The following is a 9,444-nucleotide window of genomic DNA, read 5'->3' on the forward strand; positions in this document are numbered from 1 at the left end:
TAGTTTTTAGTAATTATTATAATTAAAAGCATCTACAGAGACTATCACTGGTATTGATGTAGGAAAATTTAATGACAATTTCTATAAATTATTGAAAATATAAGGACAAGAACAAGGTATGGACATATATGCAAAATTATCTCGAGTTCTTCCTTATCCATACATACCACTAAGAGATTGATATTTTTAAGGCCATGATAACAAGTTTTGACAAGTGCTAGTCAATTCTTAATGATGTTAGGAAGGTATTTTCAATATTGTCAATATTGAAGTAAGCAGACCTAAGAAATCAATCTTTATAATATGGCAATTCCTATGGAACAAGATAAAGGATATAAAAAAAGAGAAGTCTTCCAAAAGACAAATTCTGACTTCAGACACAAGACTTTAGTCTCTACTCTTCTTAGAGACTCTTGAGGCTGTCTCTGCAGGTATTAGACCCTCAGCTGCTAATATTGTATAGACTGTATCCTTTAAATAAATTGCCCTTTCTGTTATGTTTTTCTATTTTCTTCTAGACAGTCTTGATTAAAGAACCCTAGCAGTTTTAGATGGCAAAGAAATCAGAAAAAGGGCATTAAGAGACATGCGAGGGTAGGTGTATAGTCCAAATGTATAGTGTTTGACCAGCATGCCCAACATTCAGTGAAACCACCCAACTGCCTCAGGATGAAGAGACCTTCACTCTGTTTATGGATATTTAATGCTGTTTCATTCAGTGATGCATACTTCAGAATCATGTTTTAATATTATGGAAAGATGAGACATGTAGGGAAAACCATAACCCAGTTTCCTAAATTCTGCTTCCCCTGTGAATGATACAATGAGTGTGGTAGCATATATCTGTAATCCCAGTGCTCCTATGGAAGATGAAATGTGAAGATAAGAGAATCCTTGGAAGACTGGAAGTCAGGTAGCCTAGCATAAATTATAGCAAACAATAAGATCTTACATATTGTGAAATATACATGGCTTTTGATAACCTCTGACCTCTACATAGACAGAGAGATACAGAGATATAGAGAGATACAGATAGAGACAGAAGAACAGAGAGGCAGAGACAGAAACACATAGAGTGAGAGACAGAAAGGAGACAGAGAGGAAGAGACTTAAAACCAGAAGGACTACATAACTTATCTCCATGTAGTAGTGCAGACCTATGTTCAAGCACTTAGAAGGCTGAGGCAGGAGATCACTATGAATTTGAGATCAACCTGGGACACAGTGAATCTCTCCCCACAGAAACCAAATTAAGTTACATAATTCAACTCAATTTTCTAGACTGGGGCTTGAAATGATATGTTTTAGGAGAATATTTGAAGACAGAGCAATTGTAAGAACCACATAGATACTAAAATGTTTATTAATATTTATCGCAAACCAAATACTTCAAGTATAGGATAATAATACAAATCAGAGAAGACAAAGATGTATATTATCATACCCAAAAGATTGTCCTGTGAATATGCAATTGGGAAGAAAAAGAAAATACTTTCAAGTAAAAAAAAAACAGCAAAGGAATAGCTCACTATCCAGATAATTTACCTTGGATGGCCAAGGGTGATTCCTAAATCCTGATAAAAGATTGTGTTTTTATATTCAGTATGGGCACAGGAAGTCAGCAGATCTGTGGTCTTCTGTAGTGTCTACATAACATTTCATATCTCCCCTACCATGCATCTCTATAATAAGAGGCTGTGAGTCCCAGAGGAGTCCAGTGCTGCAGTAACTCATTAACTTCTCTATTGCCAGTTCTCTCAGTGACCTACAGAAATGACTGATAATCACTGATCACAGATAACTACACTTTGAGGGTCATAAAGTAGGAGAGCAACTCATGGGTGGATGTTAACTTGTTTGTTTGGTGTAGTTTATTCTTTTTGGGGTGAAGAGGAGTATTTGAATTGTTATGTAAACAAAGACTATATGGTGAACAAAATAATATTTCTTAGAAGATAATTTTTAAGTGACCTTTAAAGACATATCATTTGGAAAGGTTGCAGCTTGATAGTCCATCAATATGTTGTAACTCCAGTAAATAAGCCCTTTGAGGAATGAATGTGTTACTGGCAGATATCAGACTTTTATGACATAACTTTCTAAAGCTGTCAATAGTGTTATTGATAGAAATATGAGAAATTACACTTCCCAGGATCATGTTTAATTGTTAAAATTAAAGCACACATTCTCATTCAATTAGATTATTTTTGGCTTCTTGGCTCTAAGAAAAATATCAATGACACCCATCACCACACCACTTGCCCAGCCACTCTCTACACTTGTACTACTGTCTAATGCCAAAGTCTATTGTCCCTGTTATTTTGCAGCAATAGTTGAGATCCATAATTCTGTTTTTCACTAACACTTTGTTGCACATGCAGCATGCAAATGATGTTGGAAGAAATTTTTGATGTTGTGTTATAATGCATGTTTTCCTTCTGAAGAAATCTTCATATTATTCATGTGATAATTGTGACAATATAGGTCATATTAGCATTTTTATTTGGACATGAAAATGCTATGTTTTTAAAAAAAGGAATGCACCAGGAAAATACATAGTATTACTTGCTTCAGTTTTGTATAGGGTTTCTGCCTGCATCCGAACTGATCTGGTCCCACAGATCTCTGTACCTAAATCCTGTAGGGGAGAGCACTGGACTCTTAGAAGTGTGGACAATCCTGAGAGCTCAGGGGAGACTGCCATTTTTTGCTCACATTCCTGGTCCAAGAGGACCTGTCTAGTGCTCTCTGGGCACAGGAATCTGGGAGCAGTCAGGGGCAGGACCCTTCCTGCTTCTGCCTGAGTCCAGAGCTGGAAGTCAGTGACCAGGAGCATCGATCCACCTGACAGCAAAGGTAAGATCAACTTTTCTGCTCCAAGTAACCTACCTGAAGGCTCAGGACACACAAACCCAGGAGTAGTTCTCTGTTCCCAGATCTTGCTGAAAGAAAACAGGTCTACAGGAGTGCTGACACATAGGCTTAAAGGAGGTTCAAGCCACTGTCAAAGACAGCAAGACAAGCTAATACCAGAGACAACCTGATGGCAAGAGGCAAGCATAGGAACCTAAGCAACAGAGACCAAGACTACGTGGCATCATCAGAGCCCAGTTCTCCCACCAAAGAAAATACTGGATATCCAAATACACCAGAAGAGCAAGATTTGGACTTAAAATCACATCTCATGATGATGATAGATGACTATAATAAGGACATAAATAACTCCCTTAAAGAAATATAAGACAACACAGGTAAACAAGTAGAAACCCTTAAACAGGAAACACAAAAATCCCTTAAAGAATTACAGGAAAATACAACAAACAGGTGAAGGAATTGAAAAAAAACCATCAGGGATCTGAAAATGGAAATAGAAACAATAAAGAAAGCACAAAGGGAGATAACCATGGAGATGCAAAACGTAGGAAAGATATCAGGAGTCATAGACATAAGCATCACCAATGGAATACAAGACATAAAAGACAGAATCTCAAGGGCAGAAGATAATAGAAAACAGTGACACAGCCGTCAAATACAATGTAAAACACAAAAAGCTCATAACCCAAAACATCCAGAAAATCCAGGACACAGTGAGAAGATAAGGATAATAGGTATAGAAGAGAGTGAAGATTCCCAACTTAAAGGGCCAGTAAATATCTTCAACAAAATTATAGAAGAAAAATTTTCTAACCTAAAGAAATAGATTCTCACAGACACAGAAGAAGTTTACAGAACTCCAAATAGAGTGAACCAGAAAAGAAATTCCTCCCATCACAGAATAGTCAAAATACTAAACATACAACACAAAGAAAGAACATGAAAAGCAGTTAGGGAAAAAGGTCAAGTAACATATAAATGCAGTCCTATTTGAATTACACCAGATTCTCACAAGAGACTATGAAAGAGAGAAGATCATGGGTGATATCATACAGAACCTAAGAGAACACAAATGCCAGACGAGGCTGCTATATCCAGCAAAACTCTCAATTAAGTAAGATGGAGAAACCAAGATATTCCATGTCAGAACCAAATTTACACGTTATCTTCTACAAATTCAGCCCTACAAAGGACAATAGATAGAAAACTCCAATACAAGGAGGGAAACTGCACCCTAGGAAAAACAAGAAAGTAATCTGGCAAGAAACCCAAAGGAAGAGAGTCACACAAACATAATTCCACCTCTAACAACAAAAATAACAGGAAACAACAATCACTATTAATTAATATCCCTTAACATCAATGGACTCAATTCCCCAATAAAAAGACAAGACTAACATACTGGATACATAAAGAGGACACAGCATTGTGCTGTGTACAGGAAACACATCTAGGTGACAAAGACAGACGCTATCTCAGAGTAAAAGGCTGGAAAACAACTTTCCAAGCAAGTGGTCCCAAGAAAAAAGCTGGAGTAGCCATTCTAATATTGAATAAAATCGACTTTCAACCAAAAGTTATCAAAAAAGATAATGAAGGACACTTTATATTCATCAAAGGAAAAATCCACTAAGATGATCTCTTAATCCTGAATGTCTATGCTCCAAATGCTAGGACACCTATATTTATAAAAGAAACCTTACTAAAACTCAAAACACACATTGCACCTCACACAATAATAGTGGGAGATTTCAACACCCAACTCTCATCAATGGATAGATCCTGGAAACAAAAACTAAACAGAGAGATAGAGAAACTAACAGAAGTTATGAACCAAATGGATTTAACAGATATTTATAGGACATTTCATCCTAAAACAAAAGAATATACTTTCTTCTCAGGACCTCATGGTACCTTCTCCAAAATTGACCATATAATGTGTCACAAAACAGGCCTCAACAGATATAGGAAATTGAAATAATCCCATGCATTTTATCAGATCACCATTGACTAAGGGTGATCTTCATAACAACAAAAATGACAGAAAGCCCACACATACATGGAAGTTGAACAATGCTCTACTCAAGGATAACTTGGTCAAAGAAGAAATAAAGAAGTTAAAGACTTTTTAGAATTTAATGAAAATGAAGGCACAACATACTCAAAATTATGGGTCACCATAATTAGCACTGAAAGCAGTGCTAAGAGGAAAACTCATAGCTCTGAGTGCCTTCAAAAAGAAACTGGAGACAGCATACATTAGCAGCTTGACAGCACACTTAAAAGCTCTAGAACAAAAAGAATCAAATACACCCAAGAGGAGTAGACAAGCAGGAAATAATCAAACTGAGGGCTGAAGTCAACCAAGTAGAGAAAAATAGAACTATATAAAGAAATCAACAAAACAGGGAGCCGATTCTTTGAGAAAATCAACAAGACAGATAAACCTTTAGCCAATAACCAGAGGGCACAGAGAGAATATTCAAATGAACAAAATCAGGAATGAAAATGGCAACATAGCAACATATTCTGAGGAAATTAAAAAAAATCATTAGATCCTACTACAAAAGCCTATATTCAACAAAACTGGAAAATCTGGATGAAATAGACAATTATCTAGACAAATACTAGGTACCACAGTTAAATCAGGATCAGACAAACTGTCCAAACAGTCCCATAACTCCTAAAGAAATAGAAGCAGTTATTAAAAGTCTCCCAATCAAAAACAGCCCAGGTTCAGGTGGGTTTAGTGCAAAATTCTATCAGACCTTCTTAGAAGACCTCATATTCCACGAAATAGAAACAGACAGGGCACTACCCAAATCCTTCCATGAAGCCATAATTGCCCTTATACCTAAACCACACAAAGACCCAACAAAGAAAGAGAACTTCAGACCAATTTCCCTTATGAATATTCATGAATAAATACTCAATAAAATTCTTGCAAACAGAATCCAAGAACACATCAAAATGATCATCCATCACGATCAAGTAGACTTCATCCCGGGGATGCAGAGGTGATTCAATATATAAAAATCCATCAACTTAATCCTCTGTGTAAACAAACTTAAAGGAAAAAAAACACATGATCATCTAATTAGATTCTGAGACAAAAGTCCTGGAAATATCAGGAATTCAAGGCCTATACATAAACATAGTAAAAGAAATATAGAGCAAACCAGTAGCCAACATTAAACTAAATGGAGAGAAACGAAGTAATCCCATTAAAATCAGTGACCAGACAAGGCTGTCCACTCTCTCCCTACTGATTAAATATAGTACTCAGATTCTAGACAGAGCAATCAGACAACAAAAGGAAGTCAAAGGGACACAAATTGGAAAGGTGAAGTCAAAATATCACTGTTTGCAGATAAGTGACTCCAAAAGTTCCACCAGAGAACTACTAAGCCTGATAAACAACTTCAGCAAAATGTCTGGGTACAAAATTCACTCAAACAAATTAGTAGCCTTTCTGTTCTCAAATGATAAACAGGTTGAGAAAGGAATTAGTGAAATGACACCTTTCACAATAATCACAAATAACATAAAATTCCTCAGTGTGAATCTAACCAAGCAAGTAGAAGTTCTGTATGACAAGAACTTCAAATCTCAGAAGACAGAAATTTAAGAAGATCTCAGATGATGGAAAGACCTTCCATGCTCATGGATTGGCAGGATTAATATAGTAAAAATGATCATCTTGCCAAAAGATGACCAAAAATCTATAGATTCAGTGCAATCCCCATCAAAATTTTAACTCAATTAATCATAGAGTTAGAAAGAAAGAGCTATTTGGAAATTCATTTGGAATAACAAAAAACTCAGGATAGCAGAATCTATCCTCAACAATAAAAGAACTTCTGGGGAAATGACCACCCCTCATCTCCCAGCAGTATTACAGAGCAATAGTGATTAAAAACAGTCTGGTTGGGGTTGGGGATTTGGCTCAGTGGTAGAGTGCTTGCCTAGGAAGCGCAAGGTCCTGGGTTTGGTCCCCAGCCCCGAAAAAAAGAAAAAAGAAAAAAAACTGTATGGTATTGGTACAGAGACAGGCAGATAGACCAGTGGAATAGAACTGAAACCCAGAAACGAACCCACACACCTATGGTCACTTGATTTTTGACAAAGGAGCCAAAACCATCCAATAGAAAAAAGATAGCATTTTCAGCAAATGGTGCTGGTTCAACTGGAGGTCAGCATGTAGAAGAATGCAGATCAATCCATTCTTATAACCCTGTACAAAGCTTAAGTCCAAGTGGATCAACGACCTCCACATCAAACCAGATACACTCAAACTGATAGAAGAAAAAGTGGGGAAGAATCTTGAACACATGGGCACTGGAGAAAATTTCCTGAACAAAACACCAATGGCTCATGCTCTAAGATCAAGAACTACAAAGCTTCTGGAAGGCAAAGGACACTGTTGTTAGGACAAAACGGCAACCAACAGATTGGGAAAAGTTGTATCCTAAAACTGATCGAGGGCTTGTATCCAAAATATACAAAGAACTTACAAAGTTAGACTGCAGGGAGACAAATAACCCTATTAAAAATGGGGTTCAGAGCTAAACGAAGAATTCACAGCTGAGGAATGCCGAATGGCTGAGAAGCACCTAAAGACATGTTCAACATCTTTAGTCATAAGGAAATGCAAATCAAAACAACCCTGAGATTCTACCTCACACCAGTCTGAATGGCTAAGATCAAAAACTCTGGCAACAGCAGATGCTGGCGAGGATGTGGAGAAAGAGGAATACTCCTCCATTGTTGGTGGGATTGCAGACTGGTACAACCATTCTGGAGATAAGTCTGGAGATTCCTCAGAAAATTGGACATTGAACTACTGGAGGACCCAGTCATACCTCTCTTGGGCATATACCCAAAAGATGCCCCAATATATAACAAAGACACATGCTCCACTATGTTCATTGCAGCCTTATTTATAATAGCCAGAAGCTGTAAAGAACCCAGATGCCCTTCAACAGAGGAATGGATACAGAAAATGTGGTACATCTACACAATGGAATACTACTCCGCTATCAAAAACAATGACTTTATGAAATTCATAGGCAAATGGATGGAACTGGAAAATATCATCCTGAGCGAGGTGACCCAATCACAGAAAAACACATATGGTATGCACTCATTGATAAGTGGATATTAGTCCAAATGCTCAAATTACCCTAGATGCATAGAACACATGAAACTCAAGAAGGATGACCAGAATGCGGATGCTTCACTCCTTTTTTATTTCTTTTTTTTTCTTTTTTCGGAGCTGGGGACCGAACCCAGGGCCTTGCGCTTGCCAGCAAGCGCTCTACCACTGAGCTAAATCCCCAACCTCTCACTCCTTCTTTAAAAGGGGAACAAGAATACCCTTGGGAGGGGATAAGGAGGCAAAGTTTAGAACAGAGGCTGAAGGAATGCCCATTCAGAGCCTGCCCCACATGTGGCCCATACATATACAGCCACCAAACCAGATAAGATGGATGAAGCAAAGAAGTGCAGCCTGACAGGAACGGATATAGATCTCTCCTGAGAGACACACCCAGAATACAGCAAATACAGAGGCGAATGGCAGCAGCAAACCACTGAACTGAGAACAGGACCCCTGTTGAAGGAATCAGAGAAAGAACTGAAAGAGCTGAAGGGGCTTGAGACCCCATATGAACAACAATGCCAACCAACCAGAGCTTCCAGGGACTAAGCCACTACCCAAAGACTATACATGGACTGACCCTGGGCCCCAACTGCATAGGTAGCAATAAATAGCCTAGTAAGGGCACCAGTGGAAGGGGAAGACCTTGGTCCTACCAAGGCTGGACCCCCAGGGAATGGGATTCTTGGGGGGAGGGTGGTAATGGGAGGAGGATTGGGAGGGGAACACCCATATAGAAGGTGAGGGGGAGGGGTTATAGGGATGTTGGCATATATAAGTACACTGTAGCTGTTTTCAGATACACCAGAAGAGGGCATCAGACACCATTACAGATGGCTGTGAGCCACCATGTGGTTGCTGGGAATTGAACTCATGACCTCTGGTAGAGCAGTCAGATGCTCTTAAACGCTGAGCCATCTCTCCAGCTCAGGAATAACATTTAATGTAAGTAAGAAATACTCAATTTAATATAGATGGAAAAAATAAATTAAAAAATCCCAAAACTCCACGTGGGAACTCTGACAGCTAAAAAACACCGTTAGTGATGTGGCTGGTTACAATATTAACTAAAAAATTCAGTAGCCTTCCTATATACAAATGGCAAATAAACTAAGGAAGAAATCATGGAAACAACACCCCTCACAATAGCCACAATAATATAAAATATCTTGGGGTAGCCCCAACCAAGCAAGTCTAAGAATTTTAAGACAAACCTTTCAAGTCTTTGAAGAAAGAAATTGAAGAAGATATCAGCAGGTGGAAAAATCTCCCATGCCCATGAGTCAGTAGGATTAACATAGTAAAAATGGCCATTCTATCAAGAGCAATGTACAGATTCAACATAATCTCCATCAAAATTCCAACACAATGCTTTTTAGATCTTGAAAGGACAAAACTCATTTCATATGGAA

The sequence above is a fragment of the Rattus norvegicus genome, chromosome 10, assembly GCF_036323735.1.
Source record: "Rattus norvegicus strain BN/NHsdMcwi chromosome 10, GRCr8, whole genome shotgun sequence".
NCBI classification, from domain to species: domain Eukaryota; kingdom Metazoa; phylum Chordata; class Mammalia; order Rodentia; family Muridae; genus Rattus; species Rattus norvegicus.